At 39.9% G+C, this 23,682-nt stretch overlaps 1 protein-coding gene across 3 annotated transcripts in view; it reads right to left on the bottom strand.

Moving 5' to 3' along the window:
* C8H2orf88 (chromosome 8 C2orf88 homolog) overlaps positions 1-23,682 on the bottom strand; it is a 77,681-nt gene that overhangs the window by 26,805 nt on the left and 27,194 nt on the right. Inside the window, exons 1-2 of one of the 3 annotated variants that reach the window (XM_007171469.2) lie at positions 3,259-3,461; positions 2,964-3,177 (exon numbers count right to left, since the gene is read on the bottom strand). The exons of 1 other annotated variant lie outside the window; for it this stretch is intronic. The gene's annotated coding sequence lies outside the window, so the exon portion shown is untranslated. Of the gene's footprint in view, positions 1-2,963; positions 3,178-3,258; positions 3,462-23,682 lie in introns of those variants that run through there. One more of the 3 variants, XM_007171468.2, reaches the window with a different exon arrangement.

The raw sequence follows: 23,682 nt of genomic DNA, 5'->3' as shown, positions 1-23,682 counted from the left end.
GTGAAACATCCTTTATTTCACAACTCTTAATTTATAAGGAATACATTAATTCTTAAAGTACAGACTCTTCCTATATCAGATACTGACTAGTTATTTATTACTCCCCAAACTTTCAACATTAGAATGCCATTCTATTCATATCACTCTTACTATGGAAAACAGCCTCCAGTTAAAAAAACCATTCCAAATCCAAGGCAGATGGTATATTAATTAATTAGAGAAAGAAAACAGAACTGCTCAGCAACTGTTTTGCTTTCTTAAAAGCAAATGATCTTTAAGCTGGAAAGGACAGAAGAAACCTCATTAAGAGAGAACCAAGGTACAAGCAGAAGAAGTCACTTTAAAAGAATTCACGTCTTCAAAATCTGGTGAATTATATTCCAGGGAGAATCGGCAGATGTAAGCACAGAAATATTCTGACAACCTCAGAAAAACATGGAGAAGGAGGGAAGTCTCAAGAGGCTAGAGACTCAAATACACTTTTTCCCCCTAATTTTTTAAAAATTCAAAACTGAAGGAAAAAAATAGAATTCCTAGGCATTACAAACCAGTTAATTTGATACCAATCTCTGGCAAAATTCAAGATTTAATCAGAAAACGGGGAATATTTAGGGGGAAAAATACTGGGGATTTCAAGGCACTAGGAGTTTACTAAGAGTCAGTAATTTTTAAACGAACATCATTTACTTTTGTGGTAGACCAGAGAATATTCAAGATCTTTAATTTAAGCAAAGCATTTGATTAAAATTATTCCCATAATGTCCTTATGAAGAAGACTGACCTATGGGCTAGAATAGTTTAATCTGAAGGACGGTGCTAGCTGAGTTCAGCTGATTAATTAATTTGTCTCAGCAATATCTACTGAGGGCCAAATAGATTCCCAACCAGTACTGTACTTGGCACTTTCAGTACATTACTTTGAACTCTAACAATTACCTGAAAGGCAGACGTTCCTAACCTCATTTTATTGATATGGAAAAGAAGTTTCTCAAGGTCACAAAGCTAGTAGTCAGGCTCCAAAGGTCCAGGACTTTCTATGTCCCACGGGCTTCTAGATGTGCCACCATGGCAGAAAGACCTGTCCCGTGGGTCATCAGTGACTCGAAGGTCTGCTGAACAAACTCACCACAGGTGCAGGTGACACAAAATCAGTAGGCAGAGTTAACATGATGAATGCCACAATCAAGGTTAAAACACATCTAACAAACTGCAAACTGGAGAGAGGCTTAAAGTAATAGAAGACAAGGAAAAAAATGTTCATATTCAAGAAATTTTTAACTGCATAATTAAAGAATGAATAAAGCCTGCCTTGACAGCAAAGTGTGTGTGGGGTGGTGGTGGTGAGTTTTTTAGTCAACTTTGGTGTATTTACTACAAAAGCCAATTCAAAATTAGATGATTTTCGATAGCTAGTGGGAAGCAGCCACGTAGCACAGGGAGATCAGCTTGGTGCTTTGTGACCACCTAGAGGGGTGGGATAGGGAGGGTGGGAGGGAGACGCAAGAGGGAGGGGATATGGGGATATATGTATACGTATAGCTGATTCACTGTTATAAAGCAGAAACTAACACAACATTGTACAGCAATTATACTCCAATAAAGATGTTAAAATAAATTAATTAAACCAAAAAAAAAGTAAGAACATCAAAAAAAATTACATGATTTCGTTTGAAGATAGGAACTCATTGCACTCTGCACTGTTCAGACTAGTCTGAATTAATGCATTCAATTTTGGGCTAAGGATCTTTAGCACAGAGAAAGGTCTTAGGTAAGGAAGGAAACATTAAAGTGAATATTATTTGGTGAAGATAACTAACATTTACTGACTTCTGGGCAATTATGCTAAGTATTATGAACATTATCTCATTTGATTCTCACAACAACCCTACAGGTAGATAGAGTATATTATTATTCCCTTTTTACAGATGAGGAAGCCAAAGCTCAGGGATCTGAAAGGCTGTCAAGTAAAGGAGACAAAAGTCTTACTCTGTACCACCTAGACTTTTCATTTCTTAACAGTTTTTTGGTCATAGACTCTTTCAGATGGATGAAAGTTTTAGATCTTCTCTGCTGAAAAGTTCTACATATAATTCCACAAGTTGGAGGGCTATTGGCAAAAGTAGGATTAATGAGAAACAGGTCCAAGGAAGCAGTTGTCAGTTCAGTGTAAACAAGGCCTTGCTAACAATAACAGAAAGGAGGGATACCTCACAATGCAGTGAGCTCCCTGTCACTGAAGTGCTCCCTCAAAGTGTGGCTGGTCTGTCGGGAGTGCAACAGAGGGAATGTTAAAATGGATTAGAGGTTGGTCTGTGATTTTAAAGTACCCTTTTGTTATAAGACCGTGGGCTTGGAAGTAATTTTCGTTTGATGGCAAAACAAAGAAGTTAAAAACTGAAGTTACTGTTTTAACAGACCATTCTGCTGAAGACATCAGGCAAAATACCTGAATGTTAATGTTATTTCCCATCTATATACATGGTACCTGTATCAGATACTTGAAAACAGCCCCGTCCAAAAATTAAAGGTATATTCAACTGTTGATCTTGATGTGATTCATACTTTGTCATAATCAAAGTAGACTCCTTATTCCTCTGAATTCTTAACTAAAATGTTCCCTAAGATAAATACCAGATCCTAAAACGATGGGGTCTTTGATGAGAACGTTTACTAGTTTATAATTTTTGCTAACCTATTTCCATAAAGGATGGGGAGGGGGCAGACGGGAAACATAAGAGAAACAAACTCCAATTGTTCTGCTCTGCTTCTCAGATCCCTTCGCTAACAGCTGAAGGATCTTACCGTCAACTCTGCTTTATTTCCCATGTGCATCATAATTCATCTCGAGATTCAGGCTCCCAACGCTCAAAAAAGGAGCTCACACTTTGCTCCTGACATGCCTTTCAGAGCACAAGCTTGACAGCTTGGCATACAAATTAAGTGTTCATAGGCAAATCTTTTACCTGAAAATCTTTATTCTTCAGGCAGGAAGGATCGAGTGGAAGATGAAACGGCAACTCATAAAGCAAAACCTTGAATTTGAGGGCTCAGAACAAGGTGGAAGGAGCGGGGGCTAAGTTCGTTAATTAGGAGCCGGAGGCACGAGGCTGTAGCCGAGGCAGCTGGCCGAGAAAGGTATGGTTTAATCAAAGCCTTCTGTAACTCAGGTTTCTGCCACTGAAAATCAAAAAAGGCAAAACTGACGAGCAGAGACCTACGGACACACACGGGTCGCCCACCTCCCAGGTGTTCACTTACTCGACACGTCGGCGGGCAGCTGCGCGCCCCTCGGGCGTCTGGACGGCGGCGGGGACCGAGCAGGCATCCGGCGCTCCTGCAGCTCCCGGGCCGGCGCTGCCCCGCGGTGGGTCGGCGTCTGGGCGGGCGGCGAGCTGAGGCCCGGGCCAAAGCGGAGTGCGGTCCCGCTGCAAGGGCAGCGGCGCCGCCTTCTCGCCAGCGGCCGGCTCAGTCAAGTGGCAGCATTTGGAGGACGGGGTGTCCTTCGGCCGCGCTCCGGGCTCCTCCTCCCGCCGCCACGCCCGCCGCGCGCTCCTGGCGGGTTCGCGCCCCGCACCCGGCCGACCGGCGCCGCAGGTGGCGGTCGAGGGCGCTCGGCTCCAGGGCGCGCCCTCCGCGGGCCCCACTCGAGTAACGGGCGGCGGGGGCAGCCACGGTCACGTCCGCAAGCGCCGGTCCCGGGCAGGGGCGGAGCTGGCCCGTGAAGCTGCTGGGTCCGGCCACCGCCCTCACACCCACCCTAAATATACTACCCAGACTGCAGTCATTCCCCAGCCCGGCAGGAATTAGACCCCCGAATTTCGAAGAAAACATAAGCGAGCAAGTCACTTCACTTCCCTGGCCCCTGACGGAGCCCCCTGGGCTGCTAACCGTCCTGGGCTCTGCCCAGGTGAGAGGAGGGGTTGGTGTCTGGGCGGGGGCCTGCCCTGGGGAGAACCGGTGCTCGTGGCCCCCGCGCGGAGCCCATGTGCAGGTGAACTCGCGGCAGCCTCACCGAGGCCTTCCCATCTAGGGGTTCCGGCGCCCGGGTCCAGGCTTAGCAGCCAAACCCGCTTTGACCTCAAACCCCACGCGGTTCAGGCGTAGGTCAGGGGCTCTGCCCTTCCTAACTAGCTTGCACCTTGAGTATGCAGAGCAAAAGCGCTTGATGTAATTTTAAAAGGACACATTCATTTGGTACTTCTCTATCCAGAAATACTGAAGGACATTTTCCAAGCACGTTTCTCCTTAAAACACCACTAACAAAACATCCTTTTCTCGCTTTTTTTTGGCACTTAAGTCTCTATCTCAAAACATGGCCATTATTCAGTTGCGTTTCCTTTTGCATTCCATGTGATGCCTGTATCTTTCCAGCATGATTCCTAGCAATAGTAAAAGCCCCAAGAGAACTACAAAAGAACCATTATTTTAGTTGTGTTCTATGGATTAGTCATGCAAAATTCACGCTTGAAGAGACCTTGGTGATAACTTCAGCTGACTCCTTTACATTACAAGTGAGGACACTGAAGCCCAGAGTCCAGTGGCAACACTAAATGCGAAAAAGACAGACTGGAACCTACACAGCTCACAGTCTGTAGACTAACATGAGGGTTAGCTCTCTAAAGGTATAACATAGTAAAGAATATGCCTAGATTGCAGAGGGATTGAGAAGCATAAATTATACAAAATCTAGTTCAGATATTTTTAGACTTTAAATGAACCAAACATTCCTATTTATTACTATGCTTAAATTAACTAAGGCAACTTTTATGTACAGACAGTAGCTCAGAAATGTCATTTTGCTTCATGATAATATTAATGGATTGGAGTAGGCACATTCTGACAATCATAGAATGTGAATATACTTATATGAACTGTTTTGTCTGATCAGTATCAATTTCTAATGTACTCCAGTTGACGATACTAAGATAAACAAGTATTTAGTTCTATATATTTCAGGCATATCATGCTAAATAATTATGATCAAATGCAAGGTTCCACCGTTAGGCCTAATTCTTCACTGAAGGTATCACTGCTTTCCCTCTCCCTTCGCACTTTAAGCTTTTACCAACCTAGTACTGCAGCGATCCATAAGACCTCTGGGTTCCACACTGAGACATCAGTGTCAGTCTATGATGTGCTCAAGGTGAGAAAAGAGAAACTTAAAAATTTGTACTTTTACTTCCCAGTTACTAGAGCAGTAAAGGGCGAAGAACGAGTCTCTGGCGTCCACCAGAAAAGAAAGAACTTGTGAACACGTACATTCCTGTGTATCACACAGTTCAGAGATACGCTGTATCATCTTTACCAAGTATTAGTTCCCCGCGTCGGCCAGACTCAGGCCAGGCCCTCCCTCCACCATCCCGGGTCTGGCCAAGACAGAGAAAAACCCAGGAGCAGCGCTCTCCTCTCTCTGCGGGTCTTCCCGGGCCGGTCCCTCACTAGGACCCCGGGTCTGGGGCGGTGCTCACAGGCTGCGCCGAGAAAGGCAAGGCTTCGCTGGGGCTCCTGGGCGGCCGGATGGGCTTACCAGGCACTTCGGATGAACTTGGCCACAGAAGATGCTTCTCTAAGCTCCTCCGAGAGACGGCCTGCTTCCAGCCTTAGGACATCAAAAGGTGACCGGGGCCTTGGCCTCTCCTCAGGACTCTAGGCCGTGCTTCCGGTCAAGATGGTACCGCCTGTTAAGCCCCGAGGGAAGATGCCGCGGGGAGACGTGGCGCCCTCTGCTGCCGGAGCCCAAAAATCCTGGCTTTCCTCTCAGGCACCCAGCCAGGAGCTGGGAGTCAGGGCCCCATCATTTCTGCCCTCCTATTACCCTCTCACCCTGGCTGCAGCAAGAGCGGAGGAGGTGGGTACACAGAGCTCCTCAAGCCGATGGTGGCAGAGACCGACTGTAGGGTTTTGAAAGCGTGCAGAATACAACTTTTAAAAAGCTGGAGAGCAAAGTGAGAGAGAGGAGGAAGGACCCTGAAGAGGGCCTAACTCGAACATGGTTAAGGTGAGGGTGCCTGCGCGATAGCAGTGTTTAATGTATTTTCTTTCTACCAGAAGAGCATGGAAAATAAAAGTAATAAAAACAGTGATGAGAAAATACTAGAATTTGAACACAAGTGATCTGACACCACAGCCCATGCTGTTGACAGGGAAGAGGTATACTGAGTTGGATTAAGGACTGCATGCCAATAGTAAACCTGCAATTAATAGGATTAAATCCAGGCACCCCCCGCCCCATACACTTTCCCTTCTAAAGAAATCCCATTTCCACTCCCAGCGCCCTAAAACTTCCACTTCCACTCCAGACAGGTCAGAGAGAGGTAGGTAGCTGACCCCCTCCACTGGTTTTTCTACTTAAACACTGAGAACCTCAAACTTCCATTTCTGCTTCAGGAGGACCAGTCAAAGCATACACCTCCGGGAGAAGCATGGAGGGCATGCCAGCCAGGTGGAGGGAACCTCCTCTTGAAAAGAACTGTAAGTAGTGAAATGATGAGACTCCGTCAGAAGGGATCTGGGCCCTGGGACTCACCTCTCTGCCACTAGGGCTCTTCCTAGCATATCAGTCAAATGCCATCTGTTTTCTGATAGTGAAGTGATGAGGACAGGATAGGTGGATGGAAGAATCTGGGAGTGTTCACACGGAGGCAAGAGCATGCATGTATGTAAGAGAGTTATGAAAGTCACAGAAAAAATTTATAAAGAATAGAAAAACGACTGAGGAGATAGAAAAACTATATCATTATGATATACCATTATGGGGTATGAACCCTGATAGAATAGCACATGGGTATGCTCTATGAGAAAACTCATTTTAACATTTTGACTTTCATAATGATAAAGCTCTGTTACGATAAAGAAATTAATAATTTTGTTTTCCACATATAAAATTTGAAATTCTACCTCCTTTTTTCTCATACAGTGGTCTACTACTATTAGTGACAGTTTTAGGTGGTTGTGAGTGGAAATGGGATTTCTTTCCAAGGGGAAGCGTATGGGGTGGTTTGATTTAATTCTACTAATTGCAACTTTACTATTTGGCAATCCAGCTCAATATTTCTCTCCTGTCTACTATAGGAAAACAAAACAAAACAAAACACTTTTAGTGTTTACTGGGAAGGAGAGCTATTTCCTACATATATTTTTCACTGATCCAGGTTTTATGTGCTATTTTTTATATGTTCAGGCTAAAATGGTTTCTCCAAAACAGTGAACTTATCTTGTATGTGCTAAGATTTTATCTAGATTACGCCGAGAGACCCAGATATCTCCTCTGAGTAGGTGACAAACACGTTTTCATGTCACACCCTAGACTAGGGTTTTAGGATGCAAAGCTTTAAAAATTCAGCAGCAGAAATGGCATATTGATTCTTTAACGCTTTCTGTAGCCCAAGATATATCAACATGTTTCTTGATGAAGAACTAGCTGTAGATACGAAAATGGTGTCATCTTGGACCTTTTCCTGCACCCTCTGTACTACTCACAGTTGTTTCTATGCCAGAGCAGCCTTCACAATCTTGCTGTAAACCTTAATCACACTGTTGTGAAAGACCTCTGTTTGTTTAACATTTGCCCAGAATCAAGGAACAAATCATCAGATTACCCGACCAGCCAAACAGGTAAAAATGTAAACCTATGAGAGTTTCCTATTTTGATATTTTAATATATATCATGATATGTTTGAAAGTTCATATGCCCAAAATAAACGTTCACAGCTGTACTATAGGCCATTCTAACCTTACTCGTTACGTCACTGAAATGAGAAATGATTAACATTATCTTCCTCGTATGGAAGACAGTCATATCACCCCCTTGCACCTTCTCTTTCCTTGAGGGAAAGAAGTGTATTTAACTTTTTCTCATAAGATTTCCTTTACTCACATTTGCTAGGCTTTTCTAGACCTAATCTGGTTCTCCAAATGCAATTATATGTCTGGCAACCCAAATTAAGGGAACATTCCAAATAAGAGTTTAACAATGCCGAGCATTAGAGTATTACAGAACGATATTTCCCTACCTTGTATTGTATAATCCAATTCTGTTCATTATATTAACAACTATTTAGGTTGACAACCATGCCATAAGTCTATTTCTTTTTCTCACTTGTCTTGTTTTTCCTTAAGGTTTTTCTGCGTTCCGAGTTTTGGCCTTCAAGTTTACTGATGTGCATTTGTCAGTAAATAAGCTTCAGAGTAATTAAATGCATTTTGGAGTCTTTAAATCACCATCAACATTCTCTATACATCTCTTGTAAAAGTAGATTTAACAGTCCCCAAAGAGGTAGAAATGTGTTGGAAATAAATGAGCACCTTATTTTTTTTATTGTTGTTGTTTTTATGGTTATCTATATTTGTTTTCCCCTCTAGATTCTGACTATCATGAGGACAGGAACCATGTACTTTATGTATTTTATGTGCTACTTATTTCTAGCACCTGGCGTATGGAAGGCATTAAATCTTGTTGAATTGAATGTTATTTCTCTGCTTTGGTGCTTTCTATAATTTCATCCCATTTCAAACAGAGAAAACATTACTGCTTAGACCCATGAATCCAAGCTTCTGTAAGTCTTCTTTACCTACCGTTATTTTGATAACCATTTCTAACATTAAGATAGGGCCAACTTCTCTTGAAAGTGTAGATATAAGACATTGTTAAAAATCCGATAAATACTGCAGTAATCATTGCTCCAAAATCTATTATTTCAAATGTCATACTGTAGTGCATGTTTTGTTTTTTTACTTAGGGCATATGTGCCTTTCAATATGAATCAGCTTCTATTGTCTCAATACCCTGGTTTGTTAAAAACAATCTGTTGGGGACTTCCCTCGTGGTGCAGTGGTAAAGAATCCGCCTTACAAAGCAGGGGATGTGGGTTCGATCCCTGGTCAGGGAACTAAGATCCCACATGCCGCGGGACAACTAAGCCCGTGGGCCACAACTACTGAGCTCACATGCCTCAACTAGAGCCCGTGTGCCACAAACTGCAGAGTCCATGTGCTCTGGAACCCACGTGCCACAACTACAGAGCCCACGTGCCCTGGAGCATGCCGCCACAACTAGAGAAGAGAAAACCCACACGCCACAACTAGAGAGAAGCCCGTGCACCACAACAAAGAGCCCAGGTGCCGCAATGAAAGATCCTGCATGCCACAACTAAGACCTGACGCAGCCAAAAATAAATAAATCTTTAAAACAAACAAACAAAAAACAACAACAACAAAAAACCAATCTGTCCAAATTTGATTAAAATAGTTCAGTTTCCCCTGGAATTCTGGATTTTCACATATTTGTTTATTAGCTGATAATTTTAAAATTAAAGTCAAATATTTGATAAATATACCTTGAAAACAGGCATAGCTACATAAAGACAGTAGGATGTTTATTCTGGAGAAGGTAGGGGAATTAGAATAGATATCTAAGGGGTATTCAAATGGATGAGGGGCTATACTTAATCTACATTGCTCTGCTGGACATTACTAGAACCACTAGGAAGAAGTCATGGCAGGCATATTTGGATTTGATTAAGAAAGGACTGTCTATTGGTTACAGCTTACAACAGAACGGACTGCTTAGCGAAATAGTGAGCTTCCCCTTAAACCAGAAGTTACATGATCTATGTGGAATGTTATAATGGATATTTCTAACAAAAATAGCAAAATTCCATATCCTCTAAGAAAATCCCTCCAAAGCCAAGATTCTATAATCTTAGGAGTTGTTCTGCAGTATGAATACATGTGAACTTGGCCTTTGGACTTCATCCAATCCAACACTAGAGCCGTTATTTTGATGTCTTACTGTTTGTGCCATCTACAGGGACAGAGAGACAGACCCCTGCTGTGTCCCTGGCTAAGGAGGCAGTTTAGCATCTTTCAGAGATTCTTCCTTAAAAGCAAATCAACCACCAAATGCTGTATAAGTTGGTACTCAAAGAATTCCAGCTAATTCAAAATAAGAAACTGTCTATCTACAAAGGGATATTTTATGGCTTGTGATACTTCACTTAACAGCTAACCTCATTTGTTGGAGTGCAGACCTACTATAACTTGGAGATAATAATGATAATTACTATTTATTGAGCACCTACTATGCACTGGGACCCACAATAGCCATCCACATGCTATCTCATTTAATCCTCACAATAAGATAAGGTAACTGGGGCTTCCATGGTGGCACGGTGGTTAAGAATCTGCCTGCCAATGCAGGGGACACGGGTTCGAGCCCTGGTCCGGGAAGATCCCACATGCCGCGGAGCAACTAAGCCCATGCGCCACAACTACTGAGCCTGCGCTCTAGAGCCCGCGAGCCACAACTACTGAGCCCATGTGCCACAACTACTGAAGCCCGCGTGCCTAGAGCCCGTGCTCCACAACAAGAGAAGCCACCGCAATGAGAAGCCCGTGCACCGCAACGGAGAGTAGCCCCCACTCGCCACAACTAGAGAAAGCCCACGCCCAGCAACGAAGACCCAACACAGCCAAAAATAATAAATAAATTTAAAAAAAAAAAAGATAAGGTAACTGTTAATATGTGGTAGAACTTGAATTTGAACCCAGGCCTAAGTCCAAAGCCAGTATTCCTTTTATTATTCTATATTGCTTTCCAATGTCTCAGTTGTCCACATAATGGCCTGTTAAATCTGGCCATAGTTCCACACAGCAGTTCTCCTATCCAACTCTTAATCCCTCAACTCTGATGGGTAGTATCTATTACTAAGGTATTGAGATTTGGAAAGAAGATGGGTTGTTACCAAAACTGATGAACTTTTGGTCATAGAATATCTGGCTTGAATATGTTGATAGAGGATGCATTCTGAACAATTATATTTTCCATGGCCTCTATATTTCTGAGCAAGGATCTATTCCATGGACTCTATGTTTCATATCACACATGCAATACCTACATAAAGTCAGCTGTAGAGATAAGATAGTCATGAAATAACTAAAGAATAGCTATAATCAAACCAACCGGTAAATACATACTAGTGGATAGAGGACAGAATATACTGTAAAATGTAAATCATAAGAGGTCAGTGAAAAGTGGGTGAGTTTTGACTAGGGTCATGAGACAAGCATAGAATTTTAATTGTTGAAAGAAGAGGATGGGTGTTTAGTTGACGCTATATCCACAGGGGTGGCAATGAGCCTGGAACACATATGAATCGGAAGAAAATGAATCTTTGAGAAATAGCTAGTAAGGCATGGGGCCCACTGATGTCAAGCTAGGGTGATTTGTTTAGACAAATAACAGCCAGCCACTGAAAGTTCTTAAATTGTAAAGTGATATAATAAAAATTGTCCTTGAATAGAATAGATTTAGGATTAATGTGGCAACTCTGAGCAAGTAAGTAGAGATTAGCAGCACAAGCCAATCATGTTGCACTTACCATAATGCCTGAGAGAATGAAAAAGCATTCATAAAAGATGTTTTGTTTTTCCCAAAGACTTATTTTTCCCTTCATAAACTTAGTCTATCTGTGGTTATTCTTGCCACCAACTACCAAGATCTGAAACTCTTAAAGCTTAATGGAATCACTGTACACTGAGTTTAAGTATTTCCAGTAATAGGAAATTTGCTTGAGGAAAAAAAAAAAAAAGTATCCACCAATTATATATTTATAGAGTGGAATTGAGGAAAAACTGAATCACTCAGTTTGCTCAGTAAAAATAAGACAAAGTTTTTAGCTGAGTCTGAAAGAACTGGGAATTTAAGAAGAGAAGGGCTTTTGTTTTTAGAACTTTAAACTTTTTTACAATGAACATTGATTACATTTGGAATCAGAGAAATCCAATAAAACAATTTTCATTTTGAAAAGAAAAGTTAAATAGAATAGTTTTGGGATACCTCTAAGAAACCATGATCATGTTAAGGGGTCCTTGTTTAGGAATTAGCTACTAGTACAGTTTTACCACCTCTTTTAGCTTCATTTTCAGGCCTTGATTGACTTTCAGTAAAATATTTTAGACAGTAAAGAGTTTCACTGTTTACCTTTTTAAAAAAATTTTATTTGCATGTTGTAATAGAGAATTAGAATTATTGGTGCAAGAGGCAATTTATGGATAATCTATGACCTAAACCAAAGGAGATAGGTGCTTTAAACCATTTCACTGGCTTCCGAGAGGTCCTCCTAATGTACTACCTGCTATTGAGCTAAACTGACCATCTCGATTTAAGGGATTAGCTTCCAATTAAAAACAGTTACTGTGGGGCCATCAGATATTTAAATTAAAATTCTTTCCCAGGAGAATGCTTAGCTCAGTTCCAGAAAGAGTTCAGTTACTGGGACATTTCTACTTTATCAGATCTAGGATTACCCAGTCTTTATGTACAAGGAAGTTCAACACACATAATTTTCAGTCAACATCCCAGATTCCTAACCAGCCTGATCTAAGAACTGAGATTGACTCTACAAGTCTAATTTAAATAAAGAGACAGGAAAAGAGTGACTCTACCTAGGGTAAAGTACCATAGAGCATCTGTACGACAATTGTATCATCCCAGTTTTAGGCATGGATCTCAGCTCCCATTTCCTCCCATGCATAAGGCCAAGAACACCCCTCCTATCACTGTGAGTGAATTACAACCTAAGCTGCTAGGCTTTAGGGTCTATTTCTGGGTGTGATGAACCCTGCCCTTCTTGCTGCACTTATACCCACCCCCCTCTTGATGTCAGCTTCTATGCATACGACTCTAGCTTTCAGTTTCTTCTTTTTTGGGAGGTACCTGGGAATTTCTGTTCCTTTTTTGTGAGGCCACTATACATTTAAATTTGTTATTTGAATTTAGCATGTCTGCATGTTTAGAGAGTAATGAGTGGTGTTCAGTCCTCATTTTGCTAGAACTGGAGGTCCCCATTTGCTCTTCACCATACTCCAGTCTAGCTTCTACCCCCACCACTCTAAGATGCCTGTTCCTGTCAAAGTCACCAATGTTTTCTGTATCATCAAAATCAATGGACATTTCTTAGTCTGTATCTTAATTTTTAGTGCATTCATAAGAGCTGACCAGTCCCTTCTTCCTGAAACACTTTTAGCTTATGTAATGCTGGTTTCCTTCCTGTGTCTCTAGCTGCTCCTACTCTTCTGATTAATCTCTAAATATTGTTGTCCCTCAGGGCCTGCTGTAGATTCTCTTCTCTTCTTTCTCTGCAATATTTCTTCAAGGGAGCTTATCTATATGCATTGCTTTAATATCATCCTTATGCCAGTAACTCCCAAATTTACATGTCCTGCTTTGGATGCCTAACAGGCACCTCAAATTTAACATGTCAAAAACAGAACTCTTGATACCCGTTCTCCAAATATGGTCCTCCTCTGGTCTTTTCCAACTCAATAAATGGTAACTACTGGCTAAAATCAAACTTAGGAGTCATTTTCAGCTCTCCTACTTGTATTTCCCCTCCTCCCATTATATATAGTTCACTACCTGTTACCTGGACTATCTCCTCCTCAATCTTATCCATACAACTGGTTCCCTCTCTCACTAAGTCCTAGCCACACTTGTCTCTTTCTCCACCTCAGGGCCTTCATACCTTCCATTTCCTCTGTTCTTCCTACTTTTTCACTTGGCTGTCTCCTTCACATCTTTCATGTCTCAGTTCAAATGTCACCTCTTTGGAGAAGACTTTCTTGACTAGTCTATCTTAAGGCAGTCTTCTCTCTATAACCAGCTACTCTCTTATACATCACACTGTTTATTTCCTTCATAGTCTTTATCACTACTTGAAATTACCTTATTTGTTTTTATCTGCCTTCTCTAGAACATGAGATCCATGAAAAGAGTAACTTTTAATAGTACTTAAACATTATCTACCAGTGCCTAGAATAATAGTACCTGGTATACAGTGGGCACTAAAAATACTTCTTGAGCAAATAAAAACAAGATACTTCCACTTCCAGTTATAGCAGGCTAGTTTATATTATACCAACTCTCCCCGTGAGAACAACTATAAATTTGGATAGAACATAAAGAAAAAAAAATCAAGACTGAAAGTATCCAAAAGCTATCAGGGCAGCCAAGCCTCAAGGAGCCAAGATCCTGATTTGAATAGAAATGCTGAGAAATGAGCCTGGTATTTTTTTTTTTTTTTTAAATAATTTTATTTTTATTATTTATTTATTTATTTTCTTGGCTGTGTTGGGTCTTAGTTGCGGCACACGGGATCTTTTATTGCAGCACATGGGCTCTTCGTTGTGGTGCGCGGGCTTCTCTCTAGTTGCGGTGCGCAGGCTCACTTGCCCCGTGGCATGTGGGATCTTAGTTCCCCCGCCCAGGGATCGAACCAGCGTCCCCTTCATTGGAAGGCAGATTCTCAACCACTGGACCACCAGGGAAGTCCCGAGCCTGGTATTTTTGATGCCTTTGCAATTTGTAAGCAACAGCCTAGAGGCTGAGACTCTTTCATTCACCTCACGGAGTTTGGGAGTTGGAACTGCTGAAGAGGTACACTTCAGGACTAACCAGAATAAACCAGGAATAAAGTGAAAGTAAATCAGCTCTCACAAACTCAGTAAGCCCAGTCTTGATTAGCTCAATACATTATGTAGTCTTTCCTAGTCTAACAGACTGCAAAAGCATCATCCAGAGTCTCAAATTATTCCTAAAATTTTCAAATCACAATGTCTGACATTCAATTAAATATTACCACACATATTCTGAAGACAAAGACCAAAGCAAAGACTAAGAGAAAAATGGGAAAAATAAGTAGATCTACAAGCGTTCCAAACACAGATTATAAAATAACTATGATTAATAAGGTCAAAAATAGAAGCCCACATAGAATCACTGTTTTAAATCAGATAGAAACTTTAGAACAGAAAAAGGCAGTAACTAAAATTAAGAACTCAGGGACTTCCCTGGTGGTCCAGTGGTTAAGACTCCGCACTTCCAATGCAGGGGACGTGGGTTCAATCTCTGGTCAGGGAACTAAGATCCCACATGCTGCATGGTGCGGGAAATAAATAAATAAAAAGTATAAAATTCAGAACTCAAACAGATAGATTGAATGCAGATTAGATGCAACTAATAAGAGGAATAGTGAAGAGGAAGACTGGACAGCAGAAAATATCCAGACTGAATCTTCAAATATTAAAAAGATAAAAAATGATGAAAAAATGTAAGAGAATTATGAGACAAGATAAAAATATGTATCATAGGTGAAATTAGAGTCCTAGGAGAGCATAGAGAGAATAGGGCATACGTGATATTTGAATAGTAATGGGAAAGCATTTTCCAAAACTGATGAAAGATATCAAGCCACAGATTCAAGATCCTCCATGAACACCAAGCAGGATAAAGTCCAATAAAATCACATCTAAGCACATAATAGTAAAACTGCTGAAAAGCAAAGACAAACAGAAGATCTCAGAGGAGCAAAGGAAAAGATACATCAGCAACAATAGTGTTTACAGCTGGCTTTGAATAGAACTGATGAAAGCTAAAAGACAATAGAATGACAACATCAAAGTATTAAAAAAAACCTGCCAACATATTAGTAATTTTTCATCACCTTGGGTAGGCAAATATTCCTTAAACAGAATACAAAAAGCATATCCATAAAGAAAAGATTGATAAATAGTATCAAACTAAAAGTAAGAACTTCTTTTCATGAAATGATACCATTAAGAATGAATATGCATACCATATCACAGGAAAAGATATTTGCAATAAAGGTATCATATACAGGACTCATGTATAAAATAAAAAGAACTCCTGCAAGAAAGACAGATAACCCAATTTTTAAAATGGGCTAAAAACTTCAATGGGCACTTTACAAAAGAGGATGTCTAAATGGCCAACAAACATATGAAAATGTGCTCAACATTATTAGTCACTATGAACTGCAAATTAAGACCAAAATAAGATACCACTAGACACCCATCAGAATCAGGAAAACACCAAATGTTGGTTAGGATGATAAGCAACTGGAACTCTCGTATACTGCAAATGGGAGGAAAATTGGTACAATCACTTTGGATGATGTTTGGCATTATTACCTAAAGAAAAATATATGCCTATCATATGATTTGGAAATTACATTCCTAATAAAATGCATGCACATGTGTACCAAGAGACAAGAATATTCACAACATCGTTATTTATGATAGCTCCAAAACTAGAAACACTCATCACTATTAGAACCACATCTGGCAATTATTGTGCACTCAGTGAATCTAAGTTTTATTACTATTCTTTTTAGCCTGTGAAAGTCTTTCCATATTTTGTAGATTCCAAAAAATCTGCCCAGCTGAGAACCAAAAACATCTACTCAGAAATATCTAATTAAATATAATTGCCTAAATATAAATTTATTAAATATAAGAAATGCCTGAATAAAATAATTATTACCGCAAGGATTGTTAAAAATTTATGGTAGATTTAATCACTGAGTTTTTTTTCTTCAAAGTACCAGAATTCTAACATTAGGCATAAATTAGATTCAACTTTATTTTTAAGAGGCATAAAGATTCTTCTCCCTATTGAACTGCAGAAATAAGTTTTTCAAATAAATATCTTGCAAAGAGAAGAAAAGTTTTTTGTTTGTTATTTCACTATGAATCACCAATTAACATCTTCTGTTTCACAGACAAAAGTTGGAAAAAATAACTTGAACTTATCAGGTTCACAAAACTATCATAAGTCTCCTTCAGCAGTTGTGAGCCCAACTGAATGGTTTCTGCATAGATCTTAGAGCCTTGCTTTTTCAAAGCCTCTCATGCTCCCTTTCTAAATAACGGATGAAAAAGATTTAATAGATGCAATCTTAATCCTAAGAAGCACTGGTTTAAAAAATGTATACACACACAAGGCAAACTGGAACTTAGTATAATGTGATTGGTTAAAATTCTTACATATTCTTACTGAAAATGGGGAAAAAAGGATCCACAGTTAGTGGCAAAGGAACTAGTCATAATCTAAATGATTGATTTAGGAGCTCTTTTCCCTATCCTTCCATTACATTTTATATATGTGTCCGTAACAAGAGATACTTAATTGTAATGAATGGTTTGTATTTATGTTTCCTCACTCAAATGGCAGAGATGATGTCTTTTCATTAGTATGTCCAATTCCTAGTTGAGTGCCTGGCATCTAGTAGGAACTTAAGATATGTCATATAGATGAAAGCTAAAGGAAGCTATAAATACATTAGGGAGAACTGTGAATTCCAAGCCAAGATCTCAGATTTGTAAATCACAGGGCAAGACAAAATTTTGTAGGACTTGATATCCCCTGGATGACCTAATAGAAATCAAATCCTAAAACTGTAAAGTCAAAAAACACACCAGTTGGATGATGTCTACCTTAAGATGATCCAGTAATCTGTTTCAACCCTGGAACAGGCTTGCTCATATTTACCATAATGTACTCTTCTGCTTACTTTTTAACAGTATTTCCTTGTAAAATAACTTTTATTCTTTTCTTTCTAGTGGAATAAAAAAATAAATTTACTCTCAAATATCTAGACAAAGAGGTAAATACTTAAAATGATAAATTTACCATCATTGTTTTCCAGACTAGAAATATCTTCATTAAAATGCTTCCTTAAAATTTGCTCCCATGTGCCCAACATCTTAAGCAAGAAAAATCCAAAGGAATCCTCTGATATGTCTATCAGAACTTAAGTTTGGATTGTGTTTATTATCAATAAACCTTAAACAACTCTTAGTCACCTTAGTTATTTTCCTGGTATTTTGTTAAGTAAGCATGGGGATATTATCATTCCAATTTTACTGATGGAGGAATCAGAAGGCATAAAGCCCTCCTGCCTTACCTCTGCAGTCATAAATGTGGTAGAAATTACAGTCCAACTTGTTTCTCTCAGGTGTTGCCTTTGTGGCTCTATTAGCAATTCAGCAATTCTATTTTCTTTTCCAAAGCTTCTTTTCATAGAGTTCTAATTATACATTTCACTTCTGTATATGTTCCACATTTATGGCTTCTTTTCCTTCCAAAGATTTTCACTCCATTTTTTCCCAACTACTTCATTGCCTAGGGTGATTGAGAAGAATATTCTGCTTAAACAGAAAGTTATCATAGAACCACTATATGCATAACCAATTTTTTAAAAAGTTATTGTATTAGAACAAAAAATTTACTTATATTACTACTCAGATTTTCAAAGAAAATAACTTCTCTATTTCCTGCAACCTATCCTATCCTAATTAATCTCCACTCCAACAGGGAGCAGCCTGAAGGCAAGGGTGGGATTTTGGGAAGTAACCATGTGTGATCCAGAGGAGTCTCTGGGTTTAAATCTCATGTCCTCTGCACCAGAAGGGAGCATCCTAGGTAGCAATGCGTTTGAAGAAATTTGATTAACAGGGCTGTCAACTACCAACTAGGTTAATAACCTTCATTTTGGAATTGTTGATCTGAAGCCATTTTCTTTTTTTTCTGGCAGAGATTAGAGAGTAGAACCAATAGTCTTCTAAGGTCACTCTTGCTTCCTGAGAACAAACTCATATCCTCTGATTAGAGGTCTTTTCTTTTTGGAGGCTGAGAGAAAAAAACACATAACCTGTTTAACCAAAAGTAAGTTTGGAACGCACTCCTATTTTAATGCACTCAAAAATATTTTCTTATGCAACAAGAGAATACTTCCATTGTTCAGCCCCTGCTTCTGCACAAGTATCTGTAACAGGGAAAGTCTATATTGAGCTGCTGCATTTTTTAATCTCATAACTGATTCCTGCCCCAGGAGTCAAAGGCTGATGAAAGGTCAACAAAAATAGAAACTAATAATCTGTTTTAGATTGAGTCTATCAGAGCTCTCCACAAGACAACATGACAATAGTAAAGAATGGAATGGTTATGTCTAGAGTCCACTGCTACTTGTTTAGAATGTAGACCTGAGAAACCCAGATGTGTTGTTTATTGAAAATAAATCTAGTATAATTTTAGATGGAATGTCTATTAAATTAATAGGTTGCCACTTGGTTAGAGTAAAGAAATGCATTTTAAATGCTGTTATAAACTACATTCTGGATTCAACCATATTGGACCACCCCTGTGGGGCCGATTTAAGGCAAACAAAATGACTAGTTAATATGTCGCCATAGGAAGTGTTATTGATCTTTTCAGGCAAGGATTTCTGGAGGTAAGGTCTTCTTCAAGCACCAGCACCATCACTGAAATTAGTGGGAGCCTCTTCTAAAGAGCAACTAAAATTTGGTTTCTTCTCTACAGCTGGCCCCCTCCTGTGACAGCGGCTGACAACACGGGCAGACAGCCTTGGATATCTGGCTATTCCCGCAACAACTTTAGCAAGAATGAGAAAAGCAAGGCATGAGTCCTATTTTAGAATTATCCTCAGCTCTAAGCAGTAGCATCAGAAAATTACCCTCACTATAAACTGAAGATGGTTTGAGAAGTCAGAAAACCATTGACAATTGATTAAATTGTTTTCTCCTCTCATATTTGCTTGCACTTTTCCATTTTTTTGGCAGATGGAACAATATAACAACAATTCTATATGCCAATAAAGCAGCTTCAATAATCAACATTTTACCAATTAAGTTTTGGTTTTTTCTAGCGTATTTCAAAGCATATTATAGATACCATATGACTTCATGCATAGACCCAAAGAAGTTATTTCCTCCACACATACACTACTGTACCATAAACTATAACAAATAGGGCTTGAAAAAAAAATAACCAAAATACCATCATTATAGCTAGCAAAAATTACAATTATTCCCTAATGCCACATGAAAATATCCATGTCCAATGTACCTGTTTGACCTAAATCTCTCTCTTAAATTTGATTTGTTCTTATTAGGATCCAAACAAGTATCTTACACAGCACTAGCTAAAATATAATTTAATCCTCTTTTTTTAGCTATAACATCTCGTCCTCCTTTTTTCTTTGCTATTCCTTTGATGAAAAGATTGGATTATCTGTCCTGTAGAATTATTCACATTCTGTATTTGTCTGTATGCATCCTGTCCTGAACACACCATGTATATTTTTATGAAAAAAGTTTAATTTAATTATAAATGTAATTATCAAGAGAACTGAATTAAAGTCCTGGTTTTGTCCCTAAATAATTGGGAAACTTCAAAAAATTTTAAGTCTCTTAGAGACTATTTGCTCTATAGGATTTTCTAATGACTCATCTAAGAGCAACTGAAAGTGACATTTTAGCATTCTTCATATATCAGTATTTTATTAACTTTACTTTCACTTAAGAGTATAAGTGACTGGGACTTCTCTGGTGGCACAGTGGTTAAGAATCCGCCTGCCAATGCAGGGGACACAGGTTTGAGCCCTGGTCTGGGAAGATCCCACATGCCACGGAGCAACTAAGCCCGTGCACCACAACCACTGAAGCCCACGCGCCTAGAGCCCGTGCTCTGCAACAAGACAAGCCACCGCAATGAGAAGCTGGTGCACCGTAACAAAGAGGAGCCCCCGCTCGCCGCAACTAGAGAAAGCCCGCACGTAGCAACGAAGACCCAATGCAGCCAAAAAAAAAAAAAAAAAAAAAAGAGTACAAGTGCTTGACCAGAAATTAAACTAATTCTATCAGTTCTTTTAAGATTAAGGAGGAAAAAAATCAGTATGTCTTTCAAAGATGAAACCTTTTAATATTTTGATATATTTCCTTTCAATCTCATATATTTTATAGTAAATGTCTATATGCATATTCTATACAGTGGTTCTTATACATATGTAGTTCCATAATATGACTTTTATTTCACATAACATTAAATAGGATTGACTTTTCTATAATTATTGACTATAAATTTATAGAATTTAACTGAATGAAACTATATTTTCATTTAGGGAAACAATCTGGAATATGATATATTTCTTTCTGATTTAAAGCAAGTATGACTAGACTTTTATGTAACTGCAAATGGACGTGTGGCATCATTAAGAAATGTTACTGTTATATTAAGAAATAAAAGTTAGTTATCCATGGGATTAATATACTTTATCTGTCTTGGAATCTCTCAAGCATTTATCATCCCTCACGCCGAAATTTTTTGTGGTTATTATTTATTATCTACCTTTAATTTTCAAAGCCTAATCCTCTTAAAAATATCCCAAATGAATAAACAGAGCTAATTACATAAAACACTTTGTCTTAATGTCACTTTACCTAGTCAGTGAAGGTCAAACACAAAAGTCTAGTCATATTTGCGTTAAATGAGAAAGAAGTATATCCTAAAATTCCAATTGTTTCCCATTCCATGAGTCAACACACAAGTTTCATTTAATCATATTTTATAAATATCATGGGAGAAAACACATTTCAAAATATACCCTTTCAGCATAGTATATGGGAAGCTTTGCAATTTTCACACAAACTATAAATAAAAGGTCAGGAGACTAATATTTAAGGGTTGGTATTTTGAAGTGGGAGATCCCCAAAGAGGAACATGGACTGATAAGTCTAGGACCGTGGATCAAAAAAACTTCTTCTAGGACTACTGCCATCAAGGCAGGTACGAAAAACTGGAGTACAGCGTGGGTATAATAGAATGATGTCCAAGGGCAGTTCATGAATGAACTGGGCATATCATCAACCCACTCTGAGGCTTTGAATATGCAGTTGTTTTCAAAGCAACTTAATTTAAGAAACAGAAGCCAAAAAGATCAAAGTAACTTGAGATTGAAAGTCATATCAAAACTTGATCCATGAAAAGATCAACTGGTTCCTGACTGTCCTTCTTAAAAAGTTCATAACTTTGAAAATGAACCTCCACTGTCAGAGTAACTGCCTGGATCTAAAGAAATATCTCAACTCTTGGGGCTTCCCTGGTGGTGCAGTGGTTGGGAGTCCGCCTGCCAATGTGGGGGACACAGGTTTGATCCCTCGTCCAGGAGGATCCCACATGCTGTGGAGTGGCTGAGCCCGTGTACCACAACTGCTGAGCCTGAGCTCTGGGGCCCGTGAGCCACAACTACTGAGCCTGCGTGCCACAACTACTGAAGCCTGTGTGCCTGGAGCCTGTGCTCCACAATGGGGGAGGCGACCGCAGTGAGGGGTCCCCACACCACGGTGAGGAGTGGCCCCCGCTCTCCATGGCTGGGGAAAGCCCGCGTGCAGCAACGGAGACCCAATGAAGCCACAAACAAACAAATAAACAAACAAATAAATAAATACTATAAAAAAATCTCAACTCTTAACTGAAACATTAACAGAAAGTGTTCAATAAAGTTTTATTTGCAATGAAATTCCAAACTCATACATTACTTCTGGTTTGGCATTGGCAAATTCCAGTTCATAATACCTTAATGTTTTCAGATAAAGACAGCAGTTGGAGAAGTTAAAGAACAGAGAATTAGACAGGGCCAACAATGGCTTTTAAGAATAGATTACTGCAACTCGAATTTTTTCACGTTTCTTCATTGGCTTCCTTGATACTTTCCCCTCCTGTGTATGGCAAAAGTCTGGTTTTGTGAGTCCCTGAATTCAGCCTTTTCTCTTTTTTTTTTTTTTAATTGATTAATTAATTAATTTATTTTTGGCTGCGTTGGGTCTTCGTTGCTGTGCGCAGGCTTCTCACTGCAGTGGCTTCACTTGTTGCGGAGCACGGGCTCTAGGCACGCAGGCTTCAGTAGTTCCGGCTCACGGGCTTCAGTAGTTGTGGCTCGCAGGCTTCAGTAGTTGTGGCTCACTGGCTTCAGTAGTTGTGGCTCGCAGGCTCTAGAGCGCAGGCTCAGTAGTTGTGGCACACGAGCTTAGTTGCTCCGCGGCATGTGGGATCTTCCCAGACCAGGGCTCGAACCCGTGTCCCCTGCATTAGCAGGCAGATTCTTAACCACTGCACCACCAGGGAAGCCCCTTCAGCCTTTTTTCTTAAAGTGATCTCTCAGTCTGAGATATTGAATGTTACTGGCAAGTTCTATTACTTTACGTCATGTTGGCTAGAAGAATGTGGTTACAAAGCAGTCCTCAGCCAAGGACCTTACGGACAAGAGAACTTGGAACACCAAGCTTCACAATACAAAGGGAGCTCAAAGAAATGAGTTCTACTCACAGCCAAATATGACAGAACTGTGACACGCTAGCAGCTCTACTTCACAAATCAAAATAGGTCATGTCCTGAATTTGATGAAAAAAACCCAAGCATCTCCAGAAATTGAGTCCAAATAGTTTAGCTCATAACCAAAGAGTGAATATTTTATACTCACAAAAATACGATTGTTAGATAGAAAGTGAGAACACAACAGCCCAGCAAAATAGTATTCATCAACCTAGAACTCCCATGAGCCTCCCTGGAGGTCCTGCCCTGCAGCTCCACCACTGTCTCCAGGCCCATATAAAAAAACTCCTGAGACAAGTCAGACTGCCTGGGACCCTTAGGCAGTGACAACACCAACAGAATTTGTACTAAATTGGGTGGAGGCCAATCACTGCTAATCATAACTCTCAAGCAGAGGGAGAGAGGCAAGTACTCAATCCCAGCTAAAACCACCTACCTTTTCTAGTTCTTTTATTCCTGTCCTCTGTTTTCTCAGCCTGGTATATCCCACTATCGTCCTTCATCTCAGCCCCTTTCACTGCAGCCTTTGGAATCCTAATCCCTGTCTAGTCAACCTCCTACATCCTCATCTTATCATAGGAGTCTCTCTACCTCCAGGCCCTAAGGGAATCCTGGTCCTCCTCTGAGGACAGCCCTTCCCCTGCAGCCCTCCCTCCAAAACAGATATAAGATTCTCTGCCCACACATGTCTCCAA

The sequence above is a fragment of the Balaenoptera acutorostrata genome, chromosome 8 (genome assembly GCF_949987535.1).
Source record: "Balaenoptera acutorostrata chromosome 8, mBalAcu1.1, whole genome shotgun sequence".
In the NCBI taxonomy this organism is placed as follows: domain Eukaryota; kingdom Metazoa; phylum Chordata; class Mammalia; order Artiodactyla; family Balaenopteridae; genus Balaenoptera; species Balaenoptera acutorostrata.
This window is presented reverse-complemented; position numbering and strand designations above follow the sequence as displayed.